The sequence below is a fragment of the Callorhinus ursinus genome, unplaced genomic scaffold (genome assembly GCF_003265705.2).
Source record: "Callorhinus ursinus isolate GAN/ISIS: 27379988/994484 unplaced genomic scaffold, GSC_fseal_2.0 scaffold9, whole genome shotgun sequence".
NCBI lineage: Eukaryota > Metazoa > Chordata > Mammalia > Carnivora > Otariidae > Callorhinus > Callorhinus ursinus.
Genome location: NW_027397071.1, coordinates 33097600 through 33113006, shown reverse-complemented (window position 1 = coordinate 33113006; position 15407 = coordinate 33097600).

Here is a 15407-nt window from a genome sequence, read left to right as displayed (position 1 = left end):
TGACTCTTTTGTTACGGCCTAATGCAGCTGATGACTTTAAGTTGGAGTATGTTCTCATTGACCATTTTGAAAATTTTAGGGCCCTAGGAATTATGCTAAATCTACTCTGTCTGTGCTCTAGAAATGAAACAACAAAGTCTAGATGATAGCACATCTGTTTACAACATGGTTTACTGAATGTTTTAAGCCCACTGTTGAGACCTACTGCTCAGAGGAAAAGAAAAAAAAAAGATTTCTTTCAAAATATTACTGCTCATTGACAATACATCTGGTCATTCAATAGCCCTGATGGAGCTGAACAAAGATATTAATGTTGTTTTCATTCCTGCTGTCATAATATACATTCTGCAACCAAGGAATAATTTTGACTCTTAAGTCTTATTATTTAAGAAATACATTTCATAAGTTAGAGCTGTCACTGACAGTGATTCCTTTGAAGGATCTGGGCAAAGTAAATTGAAAACCTTTTGGAAAGGATTCAACATTCTAGATGCCATTAAGAACATTTGTGATTCGTGGGAAGAAGTCCAAGTATCAACATTAAGAGGACTTTGGAAGAAGATGACTCCCGCCCTCGTGTATGATTTGGCGGGTTCAAGACTTCACTGGAGGCAGTAACTGCAGATGGGGTGGAAACAGTAAGAGAACTAAGATTAGAAGTGGAGCCTGAAGATGTGACTGAATGGCTGCCATCTTATGATCAAACATTCATGGATGAAGAGCTGCTTCTTATGGCTGAGCAAAGAAACTGGCTTCTTGAGATGGAAACTACTCCTGATGAAGATGCTGTGAAGGTTGTTGAAACAACAACAAAGGATTTATAATATTACATAAATTTCATCGATAAAGCAGTGGCAGGTTTTGATAGGACTGACTCTAATTTTGAGAGAAGTTCTACTGTATGTGATATGCTCTCAAACAGCATCGCATGCTGCAAAAAAATTGTCTGTGTAAGGAGTCAGTTGATGTGGCAAACTTTATTGTCTTATTTTAAGAAGTTGCCACAGCCATGTCAACCTTCAGCAACCACCACCCTGGTCAGCCAGCAGCCATCGGCATCAGGGTAAGGCCATCTACCACTAAGAGATTACCACATGCTGAAAGCTCCGGTGGTGGTTAGCATTTTTAAGCAGTAAACTATTTTGTAGTTAAGCTACATATATTGTTTCTTTAGGTGTAATGCTACTAAACACTTAATAGACTATAGTATAAACATATTTTTTTTGGGAAGTGAGAAGCCAGTACATTCATTTGACTAGTTTTATTGCCATCTTTGCTTTATTGCAGTGGTTTGGAACAAACCTGCAATATCTCCTAGCTATGCCTGTATGTGTTTAAGTGATCAAATACTGTCCCAATTGAGTAGTTTGAGTTGCTGTTGATGCCTGCTTAAGAAGTAAAAGATAGTCTACTTGTTGAATTGACCCTCTAAAAATATCAAATTGAGGGAAGGTGACAGCAGAAGACTTCAAATACGTCTGAGTTTGAGCCTAAGTGAGCTCCCCCAGCCACTGGCATTGGTATGACCTTGTCGAGCAGCTAACACTCTGATATGTTTTGGACTTGTTTTGCACTGGTGACTGACTTTTGGCTGATGATAGGGCAGACCTGCTGTTAGGAGTCCCTTCTTCTTTCATTGGAGGCAGTAACTACAGATGGGATGGAAACAGCAAGAGAACTTTGGCATACCTGGGAAGTTCTACTCCTGTAGAGGGCATACCCCTGTAATTTTCTGCATCCTTTCTTAAAAGAGACCCTGCTCTCTGCAGGGTGGCATCTTTGTTTGTCTACCACATCTTTGTCTCACTGTTGCATATACTACGTTGGATCCCCAAATGGATTATGTATTAAAAGATCAAGTTCAGAGGCCCAGTTTTAAGGTCAAAGGTGAAAAATAACATCATGAAAATGTACTTTGCATGTTAGAGTTAGATACCAAGTTCACTGAGCTAAAATTGTATAAAAATTGAAACAAGCAAATAAAAATAAACCCACTTAAAAATTGATTTATTTTAGTGCAGAGGTCATCTGGTCATGTATGGTAATTAATTGTATTGTTTGAAGTTATATAAATCTTTAGAAGTTGATAAGAAGAGTGTTAATTATTATGAAAATGAAAGACATGTTTCTGGACAAGTAATACTGAAGAAAGTTAAGATGAAAATGGCCCACTAGAAAGGAATACCGTAAAAGTAATTGACAAAGCCAAAGAACATCAAAGAAACAACAACATTTTATGAATATGAATGCTAATCTACTTAAAAACATTTTAGATACCTGAGACCTAAGAAGAGAGGCAAAGACATACAATGAAAAAAGAAAAAAAAAAAAACAGCCATTGAGGAAGGGATAAGGTTTATTTAGCTGAGAGCAAAATGAATTATTTGCTTGAGTATTCCCCAAAGAAGAGGAAGGTAGTATTCTAGAAACTGAAATGCATTCTCCTTAGGGGGAAGTGAGATGTTAAAAGGCTTTACCATCACACTAGAGCAGATAATTAGGCAATTACAACTATTAAATTTGACAGAGCATTAGTTTAAATGCATTACTCACTAGAATTCTGAAGGAAGTAACAAATAGTATAATTTTTAGTGAATACTTTTGATAACTCATTGAGGACAACATCTTACCAGAGGGCTGAAGGGTGCTAATATATTCTTGAATTTGAGAAATGCACATATGTGCATGTACGTGCATGAGGGAGCGCGTGCACGCACACGCACGCACACATGCACGCACACACACACACACAAGATCCTGGCAAAAAAACTCCCAGGAAAGCCTAAATCTTCTGAAGTCCTTTTCCTCTTTTATATGCAATTATTGCAGCATGCTTATAGATATTAACCCACCAATCATCAAAAGACCTTTCAAAAGTAGGCAGCAAATATAATTTCAGAATCTCCTACCTTGATTTATAATCATTAAAACAGAAACAAAAAGAAGTCACCTTGAAAACCAGTGGAAAGACCCAGTCTAGGATTTAAGTAATTGACAATTACCAAACATTTGGTAATGCATAATTTAGTAATACCAGAGTCAACTTAGAACACTGTCCTGATCACCTTGCTATAAAATCTTTAAATGGATCACTGCTGCATTTTTAAAAAGCATGAAATATTGCTACACTGAATAACAATTTAATATAATAATCACATAATGCTTATCACTTACTTTCCAAATTCCACATGTTTTACAGGTATCACAAGATCCTGCCAGTATTCATATGAATTATTGCTGCTTAGAATAAAATAAAAACTTTTGAAACAATAGTCCTGCCCATTGCATCAGAAGTCCCAAACACTTTGTTTCTAGAGCGGAGTGGTTATTCAGTGGCATCTTTGGCACACCTGTTTTCATCACCCACTCTCAATGCATGATTAGGGAGATGGATAGCCTATGTCAGTGACAGACAGATGGTGGTCACAGTAGCTCTTAGCATTAGGGTTAGAGCCCTCAAGGATCTTTGCTTTTTCTGACACTGTCTGTATTCCTTAAGGTGGGCTCTGAGGCTAGATCGAGGATTCAGTGGGGCATGGTCTTGGCTGGCTCATCTCTTACCATATCAATATACTAACTCTGTGTTAGTTCATTGCTGGTTGAAGAAATGGATGAATATAGGATCCTTCCAATAAGCTTTTTCTGACATTCTCCATGGATGAGTTTGGGGTTCTTTTTACATAATTCCATATTGGCTTCTATTGCAGTATTTACAATCCTGCTTTGCAATTTCTAGTTATAAGTCCGCTGTTCCTGCAGTCTGATAACTGCTAGTTCTCGCCTAGCCACATGGTCTGCTAATGATTAAATATTCAGTGCCAATCACATAGCAGATGCTCAGTAAATGTTTGCTGAATGAATAAATGCATGTGTTTCCCCCTCACCTCTATCTGTAAATATATACCTCTCAATAAACAGTACCAATAATGCACATGTCCATACATTCAAAAAATTTTAATATTATTTCAGATATGCAGCCACTATATAGTTAATGGCTAATGGCTGCATCTCAGAGATGTTTGTGATCTTATTTTAATTCTATTTCTCAAATCTGCTACCATATTTTTTTCTGTGAGTGTCCTGTGATTTTTGATATGAGCATGAGGCTCATATAGTTCATGAGTTCATAAAGAATCCAGAGTGAATTTGTAGAAAGAGCAGTGTGGATTTGAATTTAGGAGATCAATGTTCTTGTTTTGGGTTTACTTTGAGGAAATAAATTAACCTGTGAGCTGAACACCATCATCTCTAAAGTGGTGGGATTAAAGTGGGTGATGTCTAAAATATCCAACCTTACTAACTCTAAGTATCCATTATTCTAGGACAAATAAGCTGAATAAACATTTATGGATTGTTGTGTAATAACAAGGTACTAAGAGAGAAACATTCAGAGAGAGAGCGTCCTTATTGGGGGTCTCTAGATTCTTTAGGGTAGGTCTGTCTAATAGAACTTCCTGTGATGGTGGGAATGCCCTACAATCTGCACCGTCCAACATGACAGACAGTAAGTACATGTGACTGTGGAGCTCTTCAAAGGTTGTTAGCATGATTGAAGAGTGTAATTTTATTTAATTTTAATCAATTTAAACTTAAAAGCCACCTGGGGCTCTATGGAACAGTGCAGACGTAGACAGACAGATACTGAAAGGATAACTGAGACTATAGTAAATTTAAAAACAAAAGTACAATAGGGGACAAAAGATTAAATTCAAAGAAACTTCTCTGTGTTTTCAAAAAGTGTATCAAACTTTGGGCACCTGGCTGGCTCAGTCGGTAGAGTGTGTGACTCTTGATCTCGGGGTTGTAAGTTTGAGCCCCACGTTGTGTGTAGAGATTACTTAAAAATTAAAAAAAGCAAAAAGCATATCGAACTTATAAATAAATAAAATGGATTTAAAAAACTACATAATATACATTGAGATTAGTTGACTATTCAAGTGTTTGTGTAAGTATCTTTTTAGTAGTGTAGAAATGACCTTAGGAATTTTTTCAAAAACATCTAAAGCTGTTTATAGCACAGATTTTTAGCTAAGAATTAGAAAATACTGAAGAACAGAGTAAACATAATCATGTTTTGTGTAATCGGTTTATGGGATTCCAAATGACTGTTATGATCCCATATAACAGTAATGAGTACAGGATAGGAAACAATCATAGAGGCCAGAATGAAAGTTAAAGTACAACATAGACTCTGGCTTGAGAAAATGACAGGGGAAAATGATTGTGCAAGTGTATTGATATATTAAAAATCTCACTATAAAATACTTTGGTAAAAATAGAGTGACAAAATCTATGTTTAGAAATATTTAAGAAAGAGAAGATGAGCAGTCACAGCATGGATTCTAAGCCAATCCAAGTTATTCTGGCAGGTCATAGTGAAAACAAAACCATGTTTGGAATAGTATGCTAGGTACACGTCCGATCACCGTATTATTATTTTCTTGAAAGAACATCACTGAAACTATAGATGTAGGTTCGAGGGCAACACAATGAACTTAAAATTTAAAAGGATAGAGTATTATTCATGAAGACTGATTATCCAGTTTAGCAAACGTGGCCTTAAAAAAGAAGACGAGGAAGTGAACTCCAAAAGGTTTATTAGGGACAGCAAGGAAAAGCTGGACTGAGAAGGACCTGAAATTGAAAAGGGGGAAATGTAAATTAGGAAACACTTCCTAATTGAGAGAGTCAGTCAGACAAAAAGAAAAGCTTGCTAAGGAAGAAGGTTGAAGTACCATTACTAATGATATTTTTAAAAATTGATCAAATTATAAATTTAACTCTTGGTAGTAAAACTTTACAAAAGAATCTAGAACTATAACAGTGGTTAACAGTAAGCTGAGTACCTTAGATATAGCCTATATATTAAAAAAATTAAGTTTTCCTTTAGTTCTGTCCTAAGCATAGGTAGGGCAGATGCAGAGGAAGCATAATATAGTAGAAGGGGCATTGACATTGGAGATGGAAAGACTTGTATTTGAATTTTCATTTTGCCACTGCTAACTCAACTTGAGTCAAACTGCTTTACCTCTCTGAATCTGAGTTTCCAAAGCTGAAACAAGTTTAATGAGACCTACTTAAGAGAGTTGTTTTGATGTTTAATGAAATAATATGTGGAAACTGCCTAGCATTATGCCTAGGTATTCTTTTGTTCCTTATAAACATGGGCCTCAATTCAGTCAGCTGTAATATACATGTACACACCAGTCAGAACAATTCCTTCTAATATTTATTGAGCATTACCCCGTGAGAGGCATTCTTCTAGGTACCAGCTGTATAAATAGAGGAAGGAGGCTGCATTCTTTACCCTCAAGGAATCACAGCCTAATCAGGAAAATAGACTCATAAATAACAGTTACCTAAGTCAAACCATGAGAAGGGTTCTAAACAGCTGTGAACAACTGCTTTGGGAGAAGAGAAAGGAAAGATTTGAAGAAGATGAGCAGGATCACAATCCATATAAAATAGGACAAATTATTTTATCTTGGTGTTAGTGTGTCCTTGTCACTTCATTAGTTTTAAGAGTTCATTCATTTATTTCTTTGACAAATATTCATCTACACCTACAGCATTCCAGACTCTGGAACACAAGGATGTAGGAGGTATAGTGGTGCCCACCCTCACTGAAAATGTAATCTGGTCTAAAATGAATTGGAGAGCTGTGCCACCTTTCATTACGAGGTGGTCCATATGGGGTACAGGGAATCAGAGGTAAATTTTATTGCATGGCTCCATGTCTTACAATGCTTAGATTAGAAGAAGCCCCAAGAGCGGAATGCCTGTGTGGCTCAGTCAGTTAAGCATTCAACTCTTGATTTTGGCTCAGGTCATGATCGGACCGAGTTGGGCTCCATGCTCAGCAGGGAGTCTGCTTGAGATTCTCTCTCTCCCTCTGGCCCTCCCCCCTCTAAAATAAATAAATAAATCTCTTTTTTTTTTTCTTTTTTAAGAAGAAGCCCTAAGAGCAAATCAGAAGAGTAAAAAACTTCCATAAAAAAACAATATACAGGAGTGCCTGGGTGGCTCAGTCAGTTAAGCTTCCCTTGGTTTTGGCTCAGGTCATGATCTCAGTGTGGTGAGATCAAGCCCTGCACTGGGCTCCATGCTCAGCACGATGTCTGCTTGAGGTTCTCTTTCTCCCTCTCCCTCTGCCCCTCCCCCTGCTCATGGGCACATACACTCTCTAAATAAATAAAATATTAAAAAGCAGCGATATACAGACTGAAGGATGTATATGTGGAAAAGGAGAGCGTCAGTCCTCTCTGTTTGGGTTAGTGAAAGAGTAGAATGAATTTTGGGCATAAGGGAGAGTATTTGGCTTTAGAATGAGGATTAATCTCAGGTTTCTCTTAACACCAGGGGACAGAGTCAGCCTTTTCTCTCATCTGTTGTCCTCCTGGTACAGGACTAATCTTTTTAAACCTCAATGCCTAATAAATGTTTGTTTAATAAATTATAAATCATGAATACTTTCAAATTAAGAGGCTTAAATTTTTATTCTACAGTATACATTGTTAGTAATTTATATTTTATTAATTGTTCTTTTTGTTGAGGCTGACATTTTGGTTGCCCTCCTCAAAGATCTGGTATTTATGAGGAAATTCAGAGTCATATTATGGCAAAAAGTAACTAAATATTAAACCTACATTATATTTTCTCCTTTCTCCAGACTCCCTCTTAACCTCTTCCACAGCCTGACTGAAACATTTTTGTCGAAAGATGGTATTTCATGGATATGAGGAAATGCTTTTTTTTCTTTTTTTGAAAATGCTTTGCCATTTGAAATTTGAACGCTCTTCTTTGTCTTCTTGTCCAGAAAGCCATAAAAAGCAGGTAGTGCTAACAGCCATTAGAATTACATAGTGCAGTTAAGGCCACATAAGCACTTAGCCGGATTTATTTGAACACGGTTGCATTTAACAAACCACCCAAATATGAGTTAAATTGATCTATGGATCAAAACTGTAATATAGTCTAATACTTTGCTAGTGCTTAAAAATATATTGGTAGTAGATAAGAAGAATCCATCACACTCAACAAAATGTTCAAGGGGGTTGACCTTATATTTGAAGAGAACTAGAAATCAGATACAGGAATTATTAACGTTTAGGGATACTCCCAATCCTGGGTGTTTTAATTAAAAATAATGGTTTAAAAAATTGTAAATTGATTTACTAGATAACCTCTATAATCTGGATTAATTTTCCCTTTGTTTCTAGGAGAGTCAGCACATATTCTTAGAATTTTCTCCAGCACAGGGCTTATGGTACTTATTCTCTGTCTCTCTGTCTCCCTGTCTCTCTCTCACCCAGTTTCTAATTAACTTTAGAATGAAATTAAGGGTATTGCCTGTCTTTTTGGTCCCCTTAGAGAGAGAATATAAGATTTGAACTCAACTTTGGTTTACTTAGCTTCAGACTGTATGATGAGAAAGCAATACAAATTTTAAACCCTTTGTGATTTGTTTGGTATCATTTGTTCAACAATTTTGAGAAGAAAATCACAGATAACACTATGGGAGATAATAAGGACTAGATGTATTGGGAATAATTCTAGGTTTATAATAATGTCTTTCTCTTCTAAATATGATTATTTGTCAGGTCTTCAGAAATATCTTAAACAATGAGACTGACGGGATAATTTAATATCCCAAATTCAAAATGTGTTTAAATAGCGAATGGTTTACAATGAGTTTGAGGCACAATAAAAATTTTGTGTTTTAGAGACCCAGGTCATGCTTTTGCTGATAGACTGCCTCTCTGGGTGAGTCACTGAATTCTCTGATTCTTTTGTTGTCCATCTGTCACAGAGTGAATGACCTGCCTTATTCCTTGCCAAAAGGAATAAATAAACACTTCCTAGGTTTTGCAAATGCCAATTTGATCCAAATGTTGAATGCAACTGAAAACAAATGCTGTAAGACAAAGAGGAAGGCTTTGTCATTATGACAGATGGAAAAAACAAAACACTGGAATACTGTTTGTCCCACACACAGTGTTAAATATTGTAGCTGATTTTCATTCATTGAATAGATGCTTTTTCTGGCATTATGTAAACAAAACCAATTTTAATTTTTAAAATAAGTGAGGATTTTTTTGTGCATTGAAATTGCTAATAGATCATCAGTAGAGTGTTGACTTTTCATCTCTTTTACCTGTAGTGGTGATATGTTTGCACTGAATCAATAAACTATCTATACAGTCTCAACTGATCCCTATTGTGATTGAAATGTTTCTGAGACAGCTGGCCAGGATTATTGGAGGCATAATATGTGACTGAAGAACAGATGTCTTCTTCGTTTGAAGTTAACTGGTCTGCTTAGAACTCAACCTTTGACCTTATCCTTATGAATACTCAGAACTAGTCGAATTAACTGGCCCCACTTTCCTCATGTCATTAAACACCAGGGAATATTTTTAAAGAAAGAAGAGGATGGAACAGGTGTTGTGATCTCTACTTAGGCGCTATTGATCTTCTCAAGTTCACTTTTCCTAATTTGCAAGAACATAAAATCTAGTGAAATATTTTAATCCTGGGACATAATTTATCTTGCATTGTGGTTTGACTAGATAGGATTATTGTCTTTTAAACTTTCTATAACTGGGTGATGAATTGCCCTAATTCGATTTGTCTCCTATAATTTTAGATGTGATTCTGTTAGACAAATCAAATTAAAAGGGCCGAAGCCCTCAATATAACCATGGTATATTAAGATGTTTTCCCTGTGAGGAAATGAAGCCCACCCCCATTGCACTCAAATACAAGAGGATTTCCCCCTTCGTCCTAATTCTGAGCTAGGGTAAGAGGTGATAAAGGAACCTACTTGATATGACCCGATTACACAAGTAGTATTTCCTGGGTTTAGATTTCTTATTAGGATGTTCCCTCTGAAGAGTGGGATTGTGAAAGAGAAATTAAATACCTTACTATATGCTGCAGACTGAATATTTGTCTTCCCAAATCCATATTTTGTGATGGTATTTGGAGATGGGGCCTTTGGGAGGGTGGAACCCTCATGAGTGAGGTTAGTGCTCCTATAAAAGAGACTCCTCTACCTTTTCTGCCATGTGAGGGTAGAGCAAAAAGACAACTACCAACCGGGAAGCCAGCATTCAGCAGACAAGGAATCTGCCGGTGTCTTGGTCTTGGACTTCCCAGCCTCTAGACCTGTGAGAAATAATGTTTGTTGTTGAAGTTGCCCAGTCTAAGCTGCTTTCCTTATAGCAGCCTAAACAGGCTAAGATGCTATATATCTCTGGCAGCTGACATGCTTTAGAGTTATTCATGCTTCTATCCTTGAGACAATCATCCAGGTATCATAGTATTCCTGCTTTTATATTATTTAGTTTATAAAGATCAGGCTGACAAAGAGATGTTATGACAGAAGGTACCTTGAAAAAAAAAGTCTTCACTTTGATGGCCTTTCTCAAATACAATCAGTGAAGGTCAGATGAGGATAAAAAGCTAAGACTTTGACAATACTGATATCTTTCACACAAGACTCTTCTGCTTTGATCTACAACAAGAGGAAAATATACTTCATCTACTACGTGATGCACTTGGTAAGGAAGTGATCCTAAAATGTATTCTAGGATGGATTAATTCACATACTCTATTTCTGAGTATTCTTGCATAAAAAGTATGCAACTTTATTGGTTATAGCACCTATTCAACTTTAATGTGAAAAAAACTATAATCAATATTGGATATAACTTCTGGCTGACATTTATCCAAACCATGTTTCATTTTGCTTAAAAGTTAATAGTTTAATATGAAAGTCATTATATGTTTTTCTATTTACATTTGAATACAAATAATTACTTCTTTTTGTAAACGTGTATTATCTAGGCTTTCAATGCCTTTAACTTTCTTAGGATCCTATGGTCCACTTCAAGGTAATATTAATCCCAGGCATTTCCATTCACCTGAAATAACCATGGAGGTTTATGCTCCTTGATGTTTTTATCCCACTACTTAGTAAGACCTGCTGAAATTGTTCTAATTGTCTCAGATTCCAAAGTTTGAGAGAATAATTTCTCAAACTTATAATTAGCTAGTGTGAAAAAACAAAAAAAATTCTTTATCATGTATATTTTCATCAAAGACTAAGCTTATAAATGTAATAATCAATTACTAAATATTATTTAGTAAAAAGATGAAATAAAGAAATATAAGGAATTTAAAATTTAAGTTCTTCTTAAGCCACCATTCTTCATTTAATTATGTTACATGACCTTGTATAACTTTGAAAGTTTACATTCTTTTGTTCTTTTGAAGAAAGATACTGTAGGGAAGCCTGGGTGGCTTGGTCTGTTAAACATCTGCCTTCAGCTCAGGTCATGATCCCAGGGTCCTGGGATCGAGTCCCACTCCCTGCCCAGCGGAGAGCCTGCTTCTCTCTCTGCCATTCGCTCCCCCTGCTTGTGCACACCCTCTCGCTAACTCTCTCTCTCTCTAATAAATAAAATCTTAAAAAAAAAGAAAGATACTTAAAACTTTTAAAAAAATAAGAAAAATAAAGACATAAAAGTAATTAAACTCACCATTTCTATGAGAGGCACTGAATAGAATCAATGACCAAAAGTAAAGCCAAAGGAAAAAAAAAAGAATTCAAGCTTTAGCTTTGCTAACTCCTAAATATGTAAACTTAAATAAGTTTACTTAAATTCTATAAATTTGGAATAGCATTTTCTCCCCAATAGGTTTATTATAAAAATTAAATAAAGCCATATATGTAAAGTGCATAATGGAATCTCTATTCTCATGACCATCATCCCTTCTGGCAACTTTCATGTAGGTGCTCCTTTCATTTAAGTGTGCTCTTCATAGGCATAACCTATCCCTTTATAAGTGGTTGATTTTGGAAACTGTGATTAGATTACTGAAATGCACAATTAGAAATGTGGACATGTTGAATGAACGTAGAAAAATCTCATAGGTATCAAAAATGACAAAAAATATGGAACCCTTTTCTGAAAATGTGGCCCCATTCACAGATCTTCAGTGATGGAGACTCTGCCAAACATTGTAACCCATATGGAGCTACAAATTTGTATGTGTGTGTTTGTGTGTATGTGTGTGTGTGTGTGTGTGTGTGTGTGTGTGTGTGTTGTGTATAAGTAGAAGGAGGAAAAAAGGAAGGAGATTGGAGAATAGGGAATGATCTCTCTAACCCTGTCTACCTCACCTCTGTTCTCCCAGGGGAAATTAGGCCAAATAGAGAAAAACAAGCTTAGATAAAAGCCAAAAGGCCAGTGTATTACTAATTAGGTAAATAAACAGTATGCTATGAAACCTTTTTAATTTGTTACCAGGATCATTTAGAATAGCATGAAATTTGAAATAAGTGCTATTCCCTAGCCTATTAGATAAGATTTCCCCATTAAAATTAAGTCATTTAATCCAAAGTAAAAAATATATATAATTTGAGGTGGAAATTGGGTCCCAAGGGTACTTTAGGTTGCTAAATTGGTTAGATAACTTGAAGCGAATGTCACTAAATAGCCACAAGTAAGCCATAAGTGAAAGAAAGATCCGTGAACTACTCTGATTACTTGTCAACAGCAGAAGAGGGAGCAGCTTAGACTATAAAGGATGTAACCTTTGCAGATGATTTCCTCATATTGACAAGTAATCGGGAAAATTTATTGCTTTTCTTTGAAGGCTCATACATGCACAGCTATTGTGCAGGTTTAATGAGGTACAGACATCTGATACTCAAACCCCTTTGCCTCAGAATTGCCCTTCTATTCTAATTAACTCAGTTTTATGGTATTTTTATTTGTTTTCTAGTCTCCTTTTTGGCCTTAATTAAAAGAGACAGTATGATAAAATGGCTATTTCCTTTCTGCAACACGTTCAGTGATGTTTGCAAGTTTAACTCAAGCTTCTGGATAAGAGCATGGCACATGGGTTGGAACATGCATTACGTTCCAGATATCAAAGTTAGCTTTAGTTTGACTTTGTGAGATTCTAAAAGCAGCTGCGCTTTGTTGCACTTGCTTAGATCCCAACAGTGATTTAGTTCTGAGGATTATATATTTGTCTCTTATGTGTCAAAAGTCCTATCCCTTGTGACTTTACAACTCTGTTTTTGTATTTAATGTATAAGCATGATAGCTTCACATTGATGATTGTCAGCAGTTGCTATTTATCATCTGTCAAAATTTTTCTCATGGGAAGGCAGGAAATCAAATGGATTATGGCTGTTTTTTTAGTTGCTTCAAGGAATCTTACATGACACAAGGCAAAAAAAAAAAAAAAAGAATGGTAAAATGACTCCTTGACAAGTAACTTATCATTCAGATAAATCTGTGATTTTATGCACATAATAGAACTGTCATTCACCCTGACAAAATAGCATATTTTAAAGTGTTATGTCAATTTGCTTGTTTGACCTCTAGGCTGCTTTTCCACCTGGTCTAGTAGTTAAATAGTTTTACAGTTACTTGTTTCTGGTGGAACAATAAACTAAGCTGGTTTGATGGCACTTCTGAAGAGTGTGAAAGGGGTACAGTTATTGGGTTATTCTCCTTTCAAATTTTCCGTCTGATTGTTGAGATTATCGTCAGAATCTGGTGACTTGGGAAAACCAATCTCATCGAAGAGAGATGAGTGGAATTTTAGTAATTAATTTTTATTGACTGAGATAGCTTACATTTGGAGGTATAAATGATGATGTTGCAAGTCAGTGGTTACATGTGGAGGAAGTCAGTGGAATCAACGACATAGAAATTTTAGAATAATAAACAGGCAACCCTAGAGCCATATAAAAATGCTAATTGTGTTTTAGGAATAATCATCTTTGCCAATAGATAGGGAATTTATAGGACTACTAGAATCTCATGAAACATCTGTTGTTAGCTCTAGATTTTCACTGTATATTTTAAGATTTTATTTATTTGCTAGAGAAAGAGAGTACAAGCAGGGGGAGCGGCAGGCAGAGGGAGAAGCAGGCTCCCTGCTGAGCAAGGAGCCCGATGAGGGACTCAATCCCAGGACCCTGGGACCATGACCTGAGCCTAAGACAAACACTTAAACGACTGAGCCACCCCGGCATCCCTAGATTTTCACTTTAGACATAAATAGAGAGGTATGTTCTAGCTCACAGTTTTTCAGCCTCAGCAATAATGACATTTGGCTGAGTGACTCTGTGAGGGGCTGTCCTATGTGTTATAAAATGTTCAGTGATAGCCCTGACCTCTTCACACTAGATGCCAGTAGTACCCCTGGAGGACTTACTGTGGATTGGGCACACTACTGCTCTGAGGGCTTACGGGAGGTCCGCTTAAAACTACTAACTCCTATCCCCAGTAGCCACTGCTCAACTAACCAATATAAACAGAAAACAGAGAGAGTTTTGTTTTTCTTTCTTTAGGAGGTTAGTGTTTATGGCAAAATGCTACACCCTCTTTTCTTCTGGGAGAAGCAAAGATTGCTTTATCCTCCCTCAAGATAAAGGGAAGTTTTACAAGAGAATAATTCCTAAATATTGGGGGTGGCTACAGCCATGGAAACTAATGTTTCATTCCTCAACTCTGTGTCTGTCGAGCTGCAAAACTCTTAATCCCATCCCAGTGGAGTGGAATACGTTGCTGTGTTCTGAGAGAACATTCTGGAAACTTAGACGTTTTGCCACATTGTCCTTTCAGTTCCCTCCTTTATCATGGAGGAGAAAAAAACAAAACAAAGAAAAACTATACCTCTTATGTATTTTCTGAAACTTGGGAGCACTTTTGAATATCAAAACAGCACAATTTTGGTCAAAAGATATCTATCACTGGAAGGCACTTAAGTACTTAAAGATATCACAATATTGTTTTTCTTGAAAAAGATGGAGGTAATCCCCACCTTGCCCTGTTGCTCCACAGTTTTCCATGGCTTCACAAGAAGGAATACAGAAGTGAATGGAGCAGGTAGAGGATATGGGGTAGTCTGGTTAGCTTCTTGCCAAGTGATTGAGCACCCATCTCAATAAGGGGTTTAGAAGCCTATAACTTATTGACAGAGAGAGCCAGAGTGAAACCATCACATCAGCAGCCTTAGAGGAATGATCATTCTGGATCCATCTGAGGGAGACCACTCCATCACTACCTGGGGCAAGGCAGGCAAAGGAGACCTCTTCCCCTATCTCTCCTTCCTTTCCCCAAAATTGAAGAAGGAAGCTCCTAGAAAAATTTTGTTTCTACAACAACCCATTTATAATGCTTGGCCCCAAGCTCAGATTGTTTTTCCAACTGATGAGAATCCTATTGGGGATGCTGCTTCAGCAACTGTCTATAATTTTTTCTCTATTAAGAAAAAATTATATTGGTAAATCTGGGGTCTGCCGTGCTCTCTCTCTATTTAGAGGTTACTCTTTGATATGTATCTGCTACTTTTATGACCATATGACATTTATTCAGCAG